The 15,171-nt window shown below is 49.4% G+C and overlaps 1 protein-coding gene across 3 annotated transcripts in view; it reads left to right on the forward strand.

Moving 5' to 3' along the window:
* The first annotated feature begins 473 nt into the window (after positions 1-473).
* The window catches only part of Jak1 (Janus kinase 1), a 92,843-nt gene continuing 78,145 nt past the window's right edge, over positions 474-15,171 (forward strand). For 2 of the 3 annotated variants that reach the window (XM_063259233.1, XM_063259239.1), the window contains exon 1: positions 562-786. The gene's annotated coding sequence lies outside the window, so the exon portion shown is untranslated. Of the gene's footprint in view, positions 493-561; positions 787-15,171 lie in introns of those variants that run through there. The other variant, XM_013142859.3, reaches the window with a different exon arrangement.

Consider the following 15,171-nt stretch of genomic DNA (forward strand, 5'->3'; position numbering starts at 1 on the left):
GGAACCGAGACTGTTTGCTCCTGGACATCACAAGGCCGACGCCTAGTTCAGGAGTCAGCGAACTCTGCAAAGCGCTGACCACGCACCAGACTCCGGCGACCGTTTTCCGTGGTTTGGTTTCCAGCTCCACACGGGGTGCGCGGGTCCGGGCCGAGGTGCCGCCTGCAGGTTTGAGCTTTGAGGGCTGGGGTCGGGACACAGCTGCGCGCGCCGACCGCGACCAGGAGTCCAAGGCCAGGAGAGCGCAGGCAAGCCCCGGTGCGTACTTAGATCCCCGCTGCGTTCCGCGCTCCGAGTCTGCGCGGCGGGGCGGGGCGACATGAGAGGCGCGCTCCAAGGCTTCCCCGAAGCCCCTACCGAGGGCCACGCCCACTGCGCCTCGGGGCGGGGCCGACACGGGGCGGGGCTTCGTTGGATGGGTGGCGGGGCCTGCGCGTCTGGCTTGGTGGAGAGGCGGGTCTGTCCTGCGTGCTAGAGGGGTCGCTCCCCGAGGTGCGGCGGGGAGGCGGGGCCTGCCGTGGGGGGGGCGGTGCTTGCCGCGGGGCGGGGCGAGCGGCGGGGCGGGGCGAGCGGCGGCAGTGGTGGGCGCAAGAGGGACGTGGGCGCAAGAGGGACGTGGGCGCAGGCCGCGGCGGCCGCCGAGTACCGGACACTGAGGGAGCCGGCCGTGCCCGGTGCCTCGCGGCGCTCACTCCTCAGCCCGGGCACACTCGCCGGCCCCGCTCCCTGGCTGCCTCGGCGAAGGCCTGGACCCGGACGGAGCGGCGCGCGGCGCACGCGGAAGTGGTGAGAGCGGGCCCGGCGGCGGCGGCTTCGGGGGTTTCCAGCGGGCCCGGGGCGCGGGGCGCGGGAAGGCCGGCGCCGCCCCCTCCCCTTCCTCCCTCCTCGCCTCCGCCGGCCCGGGCGCGCGCCGCGACATCCTGTTTACCGCGGCGACGCTGGGGCCGCGAGCGCGCTCCTGGGCCGGGAGGGGGCCGGGGCCGGGGCCGGGGCCGGGGCCGGGGTCGGGGTCGGGGCCGGGACCAGGTCGAGCCTGGACGTCAGCCGCGCCCCGCCTGGCGGTCGTGTCGGGACCCGGGCGGGCCGCGCGACGGCCTGACGGCGGAGAGCTAAGGGGGCGGGGCGGGGACCGGGCGCCCCGACTAGGCGAGGGACTCGGCGACACCCTGGAGTAGGGCCAGGCCCAGGGCTGCGTAGCCTGGGGCGCTTCCCCGGCAGGCCCCGCGGTCCGTGTCCCTGGCCCGTGCCGGGTGCCCGTCTGGGGGTGGCGGTCCGTGCGTTCCCGGGTGGAGCCCCTCGAGGTCATCCCCCGAGAGACCTGAGCCATCGCCACCTCTGGTCGGGTCCCCGCAGTGCGAGTTCCCAACGTGGCCCCTCCGCCGAGCCTTAGTGTTTTTCTCGAGTGTAAAATTGTCCTTACTTCGTTTAGAGAGGAGGGCATGAAAAAACCCTGGGCTGGGAAATGGTGTGTGTAATGCAGAGACAGCTAGACAGGATCGTGGAGCCTTTGGTTGTTGGCTGCTTGTAGATAAGGTTTCAGTTAAGTGTGGGCTCCAACAGTGGAAAAGATTTTTTAAAAAAGATACACATTTTGAATTGATTACATTTGTGTTCTTCCTTTTCCAAAATCCTAGTTTGTTCCGTTTTGTTGCTGTCACTTTTGCTTTTGGTGGTGCTGTGGGTTTCCAAGACCAAAGGAATCATTTTCAGGGAGGATTCAGTGTGGTTTTTTGTGCATTTCGGTGAAGATTGACGGTGGCCATCGGAGTTCTGGACCCTTCTGGTATAATGTGCTTTGTAATGTGGAGAAAATGTCTCCACACTGACATCTGAATCACCTTTAAAGAGTCGACGGCATCATGTCATCATGCATAGGAATAATCATGGTGTTTTCTTAATTCTGTATATTATGTGACCCAAGCACTTTCATTTCATGGCATCTTATCTTTCTGTTTATAACCCAGTAACTAGCACTAGGTAACTCCTCCTACTAGGATTTCGAGGTTAATGCTGCAGCCAGTTTAAATTGTTTCTTTCTTTCTTTCTTTCTTTCTTTTTTTGTTTCTTTCATTTCAGGGTATACTAATGACTGTAGTGAATGACCTAGACATTGGCAAAATAACTGAACGTTTCCCAAAATATAACTACATTTCAGTTTGTTGTAATTTAGGTAGTTTTGATTTAGGCTAAGGCTGTACTCATATTGATCTCTGATTATTTGATAGTTACCCTTTACAAATTAAGGTGTCAAGGGATTTGAATAGGTGGCAAAATCTTTTCAGTTTGGGCACTTTGGTGAAAATAAGGCATTTTGATGGTAGGGTTGCTTTGCAGGAATACACTTGGATTAAATTGCATGAATTTGATCTGAGGATTGAGAGGTGTGTCCTTTGAGATTCTTTATAAACACTGGTGGTTTCAACAGCACATTCCCAGTTATCAGTGCTAATAATGTTCTGAGATTATCACTTCCTTTCTTTGAAGTAAGATATATTTGGAAGCTCACTCAAATGAAACAAGCATTGAGAATATGCGTAGATCTGTACCCATTTTTATAGAAAGAAGACTGTAAAGATAACTGCGTTAGTGAGGCCTCTGTTTTCTAACCTCAGAGTCCTCTGGTGTCTTCATTCTGTATGTTGTTATTATGTTTTAATGAGATAATGTGTTACTAAAAATTTGCCTGAGATGTGCATATTTGTGCAAAGAAAATTTTCTTGTTCATTTCCACATTAAAAAAAATACCCCTTCAGGTGGCTGGGACTTGGGTAAGGAGCTGAATGCTGTTGAGCAGGGTGTGGAAGAGAGGTGCCAAGACAGCCTTGCGGATTCTGGTAGACAAATGGGTCTCATCTTGGTAGTTTTGCCGTAGGCACTGTTCACGGGTTTTGAAGAGGTTTTTGGTAGCTGCAGCCTGAGAAGGGTTGGTCCTGTGGGCATCTAGTGAGTAGAGGGCAGGGATGCTAGCTACTAAACATCCTGCCCTGCCCAGGAACTCCCCACCCCCAGCAAAGTGTTATCTGGCTGCAGGTGCCAGTACTGTGTAAGCTGAGAAATCTCATTTCACCTCTGGCCACTGTTTTCCTTGTCTGTAAAGCGGAAATAAACATATTCACCTTGGTTTTCTCACAGAATTGCTCGGGCAGGTCAGATAAATAATGCACAAGTAATGCATAGAAACAAATTCACAAATTACAGTTTTATAAAGACATTGCTTATTTTTCTGAGCGGATGGTTAGATATGCTGGTAGTTGCTGAGTAAAACAGGTGGATTGTTTGATAATAGTTTTTTTCCAGTATTGGAGATGAGTTCAGGATCTTTTTTTTTTTTTCCTGGTACTAGGGTTTGAACTCATGACCTCGAGTTTACGTCCCCGAGTTCAGGGTCTTTTACATACTTAGGCAAGTGCTCTACCACGAAGCTACATATCTAGCACTTTTTAAAATTCACTTTTAGACAGGATCTTGGTAGGTTAGCCTGGAATTTGTGATCTTTCTGCCTCAGCCTTTTGAGTAGCTGGGATTATAGGTCTGCACAATCAAGCTTGGCCATTTTTCTGTTTTGGAAATGACACTGGAGGCAGAGTGTGGTAGTGTTCTGCTACTTGCAAGTCCAAGAATACTTTGAGCCCAGGTGTTCGTGGTCAGTTTGGGCAACACAGTGAGGCCTTGCTGTTTTGTGCCGCTCTGCAGGTTGGCTTCTTGGACACCTTGGTGTTTCTTTTTTTTTTTTTTTTTAATTTTATTTAAGGAGAAAAGAAAAAAAAAGCAGAGAAAGGGTACAAGTTATACAGATTTGCAGAAAAAAAAATGAACAGTAGGAAATCACTAGTTAATGGATTACATATTGTCATCTTAGAAATAATTGTTCAAGTCACAAAATTAAAGCTTGTAAAGTGGACATTCCATCAATGATACTGCAAACAGTTCTGTTCAATGATCCAATAAAACTCTGTGATATCATTTTCTATCTTATACACTTAAATATACATGCAGTTATATAGTTTAGAGCACTTTCTTTTCCTCTCTTTTGTACAATGACTATTACACATTTTGGGTTTCATTGCTCCCACGGTTCTGATTACTTTTTTGGAAGAGAGTAAAACCAAATGTGACATAACAGAACAGAATCGGTCAAGTCAAAAGGGTGGACATAATAGATAATGTGAAAACATAATACAAGGTGATCAACAATGGTTACCATAATGCCTCCCGCTATCTCTAATAGAATTGCCTATATCGGTAGTTATAATACAATTGAACAAAACAGTAAAGAATAAAACCGACAAAACCAAAACATTGGAGACATTGTAGGTCTTCAAAAGTAGATAAAAGTCAATGAGAATGGGCGTTATAATGAATCTCATTATCTTCACAGCTGATGCCTAAATTTTCGAACCTGATACTATCCAGCAAAACAGAATAGGGGAACATCAGTTAAAAACCAGATGGTGAAAGTAATACAGGGTTTTAAATCAAGATAATGGAAAGTCAAAGTAGGTTACTATAATATATCCTGCTATTTTTTTTCCTTTAATTAAAAGGATAAAAATAAAAAGTAAATAATGGAGTGGAGATTGAGATAAAAGAGGGCATAACAACGAAACAGCACAGATCAAAACATAACCATTTAAGCAGAATAGTGTTTCACCACCAGATAATCCTGACCTAAAAGTAGTTACCATATTGTCTCTTTCCTTGAAATCCTTGAGTACAACTTCGTATACTGTAGCAAACACCTTGGTGTTTCCTGTGAGCCTCTCGAGGCCCTCTGTCCTCAGCGAGGAACACAGGCCTTGTTTCCTGTCCCAGGGCTCCGTGGCAGCTCGAGGTTTCACACGCTGCCATGTTGTACAGCGCCTTCAGGCAGGAAACCAGCTCCTCCGGTGTCTTCCTCTGAGTGCCCCACGTTGGTGGCCGTGTGGAGGCCACGGGCAGCTGTAAACAGTCAGCTCATTTCCTGAGCCCTTCACTTGCAGGGCTTTATGATCTGTGAGCCTCCACAGCTGGCTGTGGGCACACATTCTTCCTAGGTGCTTGGAGATGAGATGTGTTGTTAGGAGCAGAAGGAAAATGTCTCCTGAGTCTGGTCTGGCCAGATGACAGCTGGCATTGGGTAGGATATTTTTAATCTGTGTAGCTGACTTTATTCTGCAGTAATAGTCACGAGTCATTTTGTTTATTCATTTAGCAAATATTTGTTGAGCTCTTGCTGTGAATCTCAGTGAGTAAACAGAAGAAAACAGGAGAAAATCTCTGTGTGCTGGAACTAGCAGTCTTGTGAAGCCCCTGGGGGTGCGCACAGCTGTGTGGTTGAGGTTGTGCACACACAGGAGTGAGGTGGACCTGGGCCCTTTCCTGGCAGCCTTCAGACACTGCTGGAGGTCTGAGCACCCAGGGGTGGCTTCCCTTTTTTCTGTTTTGTTTTTAGATTTACTGATGAACTCATTTTTGGTCTTACAGACACCTGTTGGTACCTACTGAATGTCTGGCAGATAGATGGGCAAGGCACTGCTGGAGATGGAAATAAGCTGCAGGGTACAGCTGCACATAGTGTGGGTAGTGCTGGGGGCTGTGACATGAAGACCACCCAAAGAGTGTGAACCCCTGCATGGAGCATTAACTGATGAGGAAACTTCAATTGAGAGGGACCCGGGGTTAACATGGGGAGGTCATCTAGGCAACACATAGTATGGGAAAGGGCATGAGGGCAGGCACATGTGGAAGCCCACTGGAGTGGATGACTCGGAAGGGTATAGGAGACTGGGCAGACTGGGCCGGGCAGTACAGAGCGACCTTCCTGAAGCCTGTTTGCTGCATGAAGTGGGGACAGTGGCCTGAGCTGGGTACAGTGAAGGCAAGGATGGGTAGCCACTGGAGACTAGATGTGGGAATCACATCACGTGTGAGTGGTATGGGACAGGCATGGGGCACAGAAGGTTGTGCAGGGTTAGGGTCTGGTGGCCATGGTGCACCCTCCCCTGGCTCCACCACAGCGGTGCTGAACTTGGCCCCACTCACAGCTCACCTGCCGTGACTGTCAGGCCTCTGACAGTGCACCTGTCTCACCAGCTTTCAGGGAGAGGATTAAATGGGAATCCTTGCCCCAGTGGGGTGGAACACAAGGGAGGCTGCCCTCGAGTCTCTCGAGTCTCAGCCAGGAGTGAGGAGTAGGTTTGTGAAGAGCAGGCTGGCTCAGGGTCTGCCTGGGGGGCAGACCTTTGTAACACGCTGGCAATTTAAGGTTGTCGTTGTTACCACACAGGATGGTGGTTGGCATTGGTAATGGTGACCAAGGAAGGCCACAGAAGGGGTCACTGCAGTGCTCTAGTCTCAGCAGAAAGGGCCACACTGCACGCCTGGCTTCGGGTCCAAGGAGTACATGACATGGCAGGGAGGCCGGAGGATAAGGACCTACTGCGGACTTCTGCCGAGCCAGTTGGAAGGCTTTACCTCCCAAGGGAGTGAGTTTTCCCGAGCAATGGGCAGCTGGAAGCCTCTGGTGAGCTGGAAAGGAAGCTATGGGGACGCAGCAGCAGCCTGAGCCCCGTGTGGGAGGCTGAGGCATGGGTGTGCGATGCTCTGGTACAAGGCAGGCAGGGTCTTGCGTTTAGCCCTGTTTCTTCTTGGTGTGGATGGTCTGTGTCTGCAGGCTGTGCACCCATACTGGCTGCTTCTAGCTAGGAGGACAGGAGTTCAGGACACCTGTTTCCTTTCCGTAAGATCGAGGGTAAGGTAATTCCCACCTCTAAGGGGCCTTCGAGGTCTGAATTCCTACAGAATTTTGCAGTGATTGGTATACATGCTTTATGTCAGTTTAAAAATTCAAACTATCCAGGATGTTTTATGATGGCCGGAAGTAGATGCAGAGCAAACACAAGTGGTAGCAGAGTGGCTGGTGTGCTGTTAGAGAGGCTTCGTTTAGAAGTGGGTAGATGGGAAAAAATCCTGCTGCTTGAAGAGGGCGTTTCTTGTGTAGAGAAACCTTATTATGTAAACAGCACTCAAGGTGGTACACTGTGCTTACTTCTGTTTCTGAGGAACAATGAGAAACGAAGAGGCTTTCATTTAAATGCCACCTTAGGTGTATCCTTCCATAGCAGCCAGCTGGGTTTCTGGGAGGGTCTGGAGAGATACTGCGTTGCTGCCACTGACCTGTTTTCACAGCTGGCAGTGAGCCTGGGCACCAGGAGCACCTGCTTGGAAAATGGTCTTCAGAGTTGTGTGCAGATGAAAATCTTAGAGATCAGATCATATTTTGGGGAGTTTAAGGAGCTGCAGGAGATAGAGGATCTCTCACTGTTCAATTTCCACAGTGTATTCCTAAAGCAGGTTTTAGCCAGGATACAAAACTGTGCAGAGTCAGGCCTGGCGTGCATGCATGTGTGCATGTGTGCGAGTTGCCGCCTTAGTGAGCTTTACAGGTTTCTCGATTTGAGAGTCAGTTTTTTCTCAAGAACAACAGCTGTACCTGGCTGGGGGAGGGCTGTTAGTACTCTTCTCGTGGGTGTGTGGGTGACAGCTGAGGGCTCAGCTGTTCCCTCCTCCCCCAGAGACAGCTAAACTCCCTAAGGGAGGAGCCGGGCAGTCGGTAGTGGAGTCCTCCTGCCCCCAGAAGAGGCTGGACTGTTGGTATTTAAAAAATAAACCTGGCTGTTTCTACTAGAGTCAGAACAGTGACCTTATCCTATGTTCCTGCAAATAACAGCCCTGTTTATTTTTTAAATAATAATTTGTTATTAATGCAACTCATTTGTTTTTCATGGTGTTGTAAAGGGCTTAAGGGTATTAAAACTGACAGCAGCTCACTTAATTAAGCACAATTACATCGGTAGGCTTGCTGCACAGTTAATTTGCCCACACTGTAGCCAGACTGTAATTCATAGCATTTTTCAACTAGTAGAAAAAAGCAGAATTTAAAGTAATCTTTGAGGCTGCCGTAGAGTAAAGACAAGGGAGACACGGCTGCCAAGTGTATGTCCTGCGGCAGAGGAGCTTGTTGCGGAGAGGGCAAGGCAGTTGGCCCAGAGACACAGCTGACGGGTGTGCACCGAGGGGGCCCTTGGGGAGCCCCTGCCATCAGCGTCTCCCGAGGCTCAGTTGTCAAAGGCCCCTGAGTCACATTGTCCAGAGTTGGTGTCTGGGGGGTGATGACTTCAGAGAACCTCACCCTGCTCCTGGCTGCAGGGTGGAAAGGAGTGGGGGTCAGAGTGCCTCAGGGTGGGAGCTGGGGGGCAGGCCGCAGGGAGCCCACTTGTCCTGGCCAGCAGCGGGCTGCCCCACTTCCATGCCGTCTTAATGGTCAGCAGTCTCTATAGATGGCACACATGTGGCAGTGAGATGTTGTGGCACTGCCTTCAGAGTGGCACCCTGCTGGGAGGAGGTGCGTGGAGCAGGTGCATAGCTGTTTGCAACAGACAGAAGAGGTGTCCAGGTGGCTCTGGGACAGCGGGGGCCAGCTAGAAAGGGGGTATCTGCAGTGACGGCTCTGCTCCAGACCTGAAAGCTGAGCGAACCCCCTGGGAAAGCAAGGGGTTTCTCCAGCGGTGGGGCCAGTGAGGGAGCTGCACATGTCAGGGAGCGCCTGAGGGCCTTGCTGTACCTGAGGGCTTTGCTGCTCCTGGCTGCCTCACAAGGTCGAAGGGGAGGCAGCACTTTAAATAGGACAGCCACATGCTGGGCTTCTGGGTTCCTGGCAGCCTGTGAAGAAGAGCAGCAGCCTACCCCACTTCCTCCATTCTCACTTCCTCCTTCTCTCTTGGTCCTTAACTCTTTGCGCTTGGTCCTTAACTCTTTGCGCACTGACTGCCACCTTCATGCTGTGAAGCTGCTTGCTGAGCTCGCCAGTGACTTTTCTGCAGTCACGCACTGACACCTTTTCTCTGTCCTGGTCATGTAAAACATCTTGTGCTGCCGAAACCTCCCCCTGGCAGGGGTTCCAGCTCAGGCCAGCTGGCTCTGGCTTGATGCTGCTTCCCCTTTCCCTGTGCACCCTTGCTCTCTGCTTGGGGGCCTTTTCTGTCTCAGACTGTTCTTTTTACTCAGCCAAGGCTTGCTGAAGGTCCTGAGTAGCAGATCTCTCTCACTTGTCCTTGCGACAGGGATGAGGATCCACTTTATGCCCTGGGGGGGGGGCAAAAGGCAGGGTCCCTGACAGGTTCTCAGAAGCCAAACATTGGTAATTATGACACCAGAAGCTTTTTTGATTTTTTTTTTTTTTTTTTGGTTGTTTTTTGGGACAGGTCTGTAGCCCAGACTGGGCTTGAATTTGGGCCATTCCAGCCTCAGCCTGCGATTCCGAAGCTGTGGCGCCATACCCAGCTGCTCTGCTGTTCTTAGTATGTCTTTATGAGCGTTGGCAGCCTCAGGCCTGCAGGCTATGTCATAGCCTGGAGCTATAGCACAGCATTGGTCCAATACTGCTTGGTGCGCAGATGCCCCACTTCCTCCCGTTTAATGCAGTCAGTATGCTTCTTATAAACACCAAAGGCGGGAAGGGAAAGAGGGAGAAGGAAGGGAACAAAAAAAGACAAGTGTTGCCCTGGTTCCCTTTTGTGCCGTTAGGCTCAGGGCTGGTGTGTGTCTGGGGTTCTGTTGGTCCTGCAGTGCCTCTGCCTTGGTCTTTCCACAGGGCACCTGGGCTGCCCGCCAGGTGGGTTAATGGTTCTCTTGGAGGAGTTGCCTATATTCCTGTAGCAATCTTTGGTTTTCTTTCTGGTCACAGAAATGTAAATAATAACTGCCCCTGAGTTTGCCCGTGCAGGGATGACAAGGATTAAGAGAGCGAGGCTAGTGAGCTTGCAGAAGGCTTTGGAGTACGGGGGACCTCCGTGGGGCTGCCTCTGGAAGTGGGCCAGGCAGGCGGTGAACACCCCACTGTGGGGTGGGGGGCAGCCTGTGTCCCTGGCCGAGGTAGATGGAGGCCTGGAGAGCAGCTGCAGGGTGCGGCCCCTGGAAGGCGGCTCTTCCTGCTTCAGCCTGTGGAGATGGCTTCCAGTTTGCTGTTTGATAGCCAGAGTGGGGTTTTAATGGTATCCTTTGTTAGACGGGAAAACAACACTGGTAGATGGCAGAGTCGGAATTCAAATCTAAGGCTGTCTGGCGTAAAAACACTGCCCTTCAAGCAAATTCTTCCTATCGGCCTGGCCTTCTGTCTTTTTGTCTTTGCTGATGTCAGCATGTAAAATGAGACCCTACCAAACTTGATCCCCCTGGTTTTCTGGAGAAGCCTGGTATTTTGGAAGCAGTTCTCTGTTCTCTGAGCAGCAGCTCCAAGCATCTGTGTAATACTTGACGCTGTCAGACGTCAGGCAGTGAAGACAGCCCAGATCAGTGCCTCCTTCACATGTTGTCCAGACTGGCCCTGACCTCCTGGGTTCCTGCCTCAGCTTCCTGAGTAGCTGGGACTCCAGGTGTGTGACATGGTGCCTCAGCATTCCTTTCTGAAAACAGTTTGGGACGGAGCACAGGATTCGCTCTGCTGTCTCGTGTTTTCTTCGGGGGTCCTCTGCCGACCTGCTGTGCTTTGGGCTGGCGATGCAACTGGGGTCGCACACTTGCTTTGCATGTGCAGGCCTGTGGCTGCTCCCAGCACTGCACAGACAGCACATCTCAGTGCAGCTTACTCCTGAGAGCCCCGAGTTCTTGCTTTCTATTGAAGGGCAATTGTACAGTGTGGCTGGTGCTGACCTGCTGAGTCTGAGTGTACTTCTGGCGGCCTTGTGAAAGGCTCTCTGGACTTGGAACCCGGAAGTGCCAGCTCAAGGCTGTCCCTGCCCCAGAAGCTGTGTCACTGTGACTCTGGGTTCCCCCGTGGAGCCTCAGTTTTTCTGAGCTGGAAATGAGCTCCCCAGGAGGCTGTGAAGGCTCAATGATGGAGCATTCGAAACAGCTTCAAGCAATGCCCCACCACCTCGCCAGCGAGTCTGTGAATGATTGCATGTTGTTTGTGCCCTTTCAGGTAGGAACTTCATAGGTGGGTGGTACTGAAATTCCCGCCTCCTGCCTGTGTGCACTGGTGGGTACTGACCACAGAAACATTGAAGTAAGACAGTGCCCAGTTAGTCTGCAGGCTTGAGTCCTGGTTTCCTTCACTAATGGAACAGTCAGGCACATTACTCAGCCTCCTTGTGCCTCAGTGTCACCATCCTGAAATGAATGCTGAGGTTAATAGTTCCTTCGGTCCTTCGTCTCCCGTGCGGATACCCTGGAGATACCCTGGACTCCACCTCCTCTGTTGTCTTGGGACTCTTGTGTGTCTCACATTCCTGTCTTTTATGCCTTCTGTCCTTCTGCTGGCTCCTCCCTTGTCCTTTTGTGTCTTTGCTGACTTCTGTGTTTAAGAGGTGAGAACCTTGGCTCAGGTATTCAAGTGAGGCTGTTGTCCTCCGTGTCCCACATTCTTGTCACTTTCCTTCCGTGTGCATTTCTTGCTGAGATTCTTTGAAAAGTTGTTTTTTCATTGGGAAACGGAACATTTCCTGGTAATGTGTGTCAGCCCTGCTTGCTCATAAGGAGCCTTCTATTGAGTGAGCAAGTGAAAGCTGGAAATGCCTTCCAGGGTATGAGCGCTTTACTGTGTGGCAGACAGGCAGTGAGCTGAGGGGCAGGCCGAGAAGGGCTGGGGCACCCAGCTCCTCCGGTCCCCTCAGGCAGGCCTAGCCAGCTCCCATCTCCTGGCACCCCTTGGCCTGTGGTTGGCTGCCCTGATGGGGCACATGCTGGGTTCTCCCTGGCCATGGACTGTCTGTCTTGAGCAGAGGTGGTGCTCCCGGCGCCTCCCATGTGACTTTGGTCTTCTTTTTTTTATTTTTTGTATTGGTAGTCGAACTCAAGTCTGCTGGCTTGCAAGGCAGGCGCTTATGCCACTGAGCTAAATCCCTGGCCCCGTGACATTGGTCTTTTGTGCATTGTCATGGAAACTGACCTGCATTTATGGTAGAGTAGGTTAGAAACGTGCTCCATGTTTCAGATGGACAACTGGGAGTAAGTTCAGCCAGGACAGGTGTTAAGCTGGCAGCCACCATTGTGTTTTCGGTGTTGCTGAATCAGTGTAGCTGGGTGTGAGGCCTGAGCCAGGCATGCTGTGGTGGGTGTACGGGGCACGCACCTGTTTGCTGACCCAGGTGTCCTGCATGCTGCCCTTGGTGTGGCACACAGTAAACCTCTTGTGAAGAGCCCTGTTGGATGCTGAGCTGAGGGGATCACTTGAGCCTAGGAGTGTGAGGACCAACCTGGGAAACGGGGCAAGAGCCAGGTTCCAAAAATAAGGTGGGGGCAGTAGAGGGTGGTACTGGGATTGAACCCAGGGGCTTTGCTCTGACCTATACCCCCTGCACCATATTTTAAATTTTATTTTGAGACAGTCTGGCTAGGTTGCTAATTTGCAGTCTGTGCTTGGCTAAAGGGGTCTCTATATTTTTCTCCGATGTATTTTTCGATAAAAATCAGTGCAGTAAGGATCAGGCAGTGGAATATTGCCACATGGTTGGGTGAGTGAAGATACCTGAAGGTGTTCAGAGCCAGATGTTTAGGATCTACTTGATTATAGAAAGCGAGGAGAGCAGTCAGGCAAGTTTCTTCTTGGCTTGCAGACCTGTTTACCTTTCTCAGGTTAGAGCTGGTAGCGCTAATGATTTTATGAGGCCACTGCAATGTGTTTGGTGCTGAGTTTATGAAAACTAATAAGTGCTACTTAAGGACTAGTGATGCATAGTAGTCATAAAATCTTCTAATAAGAAGGGCTGGAAGAATGCAGAGTTGCCTGGGAAGCACCTTTTCCAGTTTTGTAGTGGACAGAAGAATCCGAGCACAGAAGCAACTTGCACAGGGCCTCTGTGGGCTGAGGCCTGTGTGTTTTGCCTGGGATGTGGGGATGGGATTGAGGCAGTACACAGCCTGCTTACTAGGAAGCTAAGGACCCGTTAGATCTGACAGTCCTGGCAAGCAATTTGCGAGTCATTTGAGGGAAATTGGGGTCCTTCAGGGCTCCCCTCACGCTGCGGAAGGCAGGGCTCAGGCAGGGGTGCAGCTCTCTGGGTGAGGTACACGGGTATGCCAGCCCAGTGCCGGTGGGCAGGCGGACAGGTAGCCCAGAGCCCCATGGCTGCTGCTGCTTGCTTGTTTTCTTTTTTCAGAAAAAACCAATGTAAGTGACACAGGATTTCAAAGCAAGACAACAGGAGATCAACAGTGGCTACCATAGTGTCTCTTGTTTTCTTCTAAATGGTTGACTATATCTTCACACACAACAAGTTCATATAAAACAGAATACTATAAAATTGATCAGAACAGAGTAATGAAGACATTGCAGGCCTTCAGAACCAGACAGTAGGAAAATCAACAATGGCTACTGTAATGTTTCTTGTTCTCTTCAAAATAGCTGTCCATACCTTCATGTATGTTGAAATTAAGAAAAAACAGATTAAAACCACTCCGAACAAAGAATAAAAGCATTGCTGGATTTCACAACATGACAATACGGAATCAGCAGTGAATACCATAGTGTCTCTTTTTCTTCAAAGTAGCTGTTCATTTCATCACACATAATATAATCGATTTTCATAAACTGTTTAGGAAAAGTTCTAGGCTTGTATAAACCTCTAATATGTACATCTATCCTTTCTGCACTAGAGAGAAAAAACAAAACAAATTAGAAAAGTAAGAAACACAAAAGACAAGTAAATGAAAATAGCAAAGAGCCCAAAACAGTGACAAGATAGGCTTTCAAAACAAGGTGGTAGGAACATAGCTAAGTTTGTTATTTTACATCCTCAGATCACCAGACAAACATGCAAAATGGATCCAGTCCTATGAATGTTAACTGTTCTGTTCCAAGAACTAATAGAATCTGTAGCACAATCATTTTAGCTACCTTAAGTGTATTTATACAAATTTAGATATTTTTTCTTTTCCCTTCCTTTTTTTTCTTCCTTTTCCCTGAGTTATTATTTTTCTGCCTTTGACCAGGTTCTTACCCTTTCATAGTATGTACTGAGGATTTTGTATCTTACCATTTTTTATACTAGGGAGACAGTATGGTGTTTACACATGTGAGTTTGATTTATTTCACCTGTGAGTGTGTTCTCACGCTGCCTCATTTAGCTGCTGCTTTCTTGTAGGAGCAAACTCATGAACACGGGCTTCATGTGTCGCTTTGAAGGGTAACACTGTGTTCCAGTTTTTAAACATTTGATGGTCCTATCTCTGCAAGTCTTTAATGTTGACATTTACTCCCACAGTAAGGTATTTTTATTTACTCTGTTCTAGTCTTTGCCCATAATATATGTGTTACAGAATTTTCATTGTCAGATCAATATGTATCTGTCTCTTTTCATTTAAACATTGTTTTATTCTATTGTAGTACAGTCTTCATAATATTTTTGAATGCCTATGTAACATTTAGTTGGGTTAATATTTTGTTTAAATGAATCTCTATTATAGAATATTTAAGTTATTTCAGTTTTTTTGCAAACAACAATTAGGAACCTTTGAAAAATACAACATTTTCCTGCTGCCAAGTTAGGATAAATGCATGGAGTTACTGTATCAAAGAAGATAACTTAGGGCTGGGGATTTAGCTCAGTGGCATAAGCACCTGCCTTGCAAGCAGGCAGTTGTGAGTTTGATCCCCGGTACCGATAAAAAATGAAAAAGACAAAAAAAAAAAAAAAAGAAGAGAACTGATTTTGGAGCCTTAATGTGTAATTCTGGAAAATCGCACAGAAACTTAGGTGTGGAAGGCTTTGCGGCTGCTGGGCAACTGCTGAGCTTTTGACAGCTGTGCAGACCCTGTGCAGCTCTAGACCTGGGCCTCCTGGCCAGTGCGGTGCACAAGGGGCAGAAGACAATGTTTTCAGCTGCTGTGGAAGGGTTGGATGTGCTTTTGTTTTGATGCATTTTCTCATTACAAAATTATACTCTCAGTGTAGAGGAAGCCGTGAATGTGAAGTTGCAGCGAGAGGTTTTATTACCTGCTGTGCAGCTTGGTGACAATAGAGGCGCAGAGCTGTCAGCTGACCTTGAGAAATACCCCTGGCAATCTGGTGCATTTTTGTGTGACTGTTAGCAGTGGGGACCTTAACTTCTGTGTCAGCTAGGTGCCCTTGGAACTTGCTTTTTGCTTGACTTTTGCTACCTAAGAAATGTCACGAGCTCTTGGTGTTTTTCTGC

The sequence above is a fragment of the Cavia porcellus genome, unplaced genomic scaffold (assembly GCF_034190915.1).
Source record: "Cavia porcellus strain 051 isolate PalLab524CR breed Dunkin Hartley unplaced genomic scaffold, mCavPor4.1 scaffold_1, whole genome shotgun sequence".
NCBI lineage: Eukaryota > Metazoa > Chordata > Mammalia > Rodentia > Caviidae > Cavia > Cavia porcellus.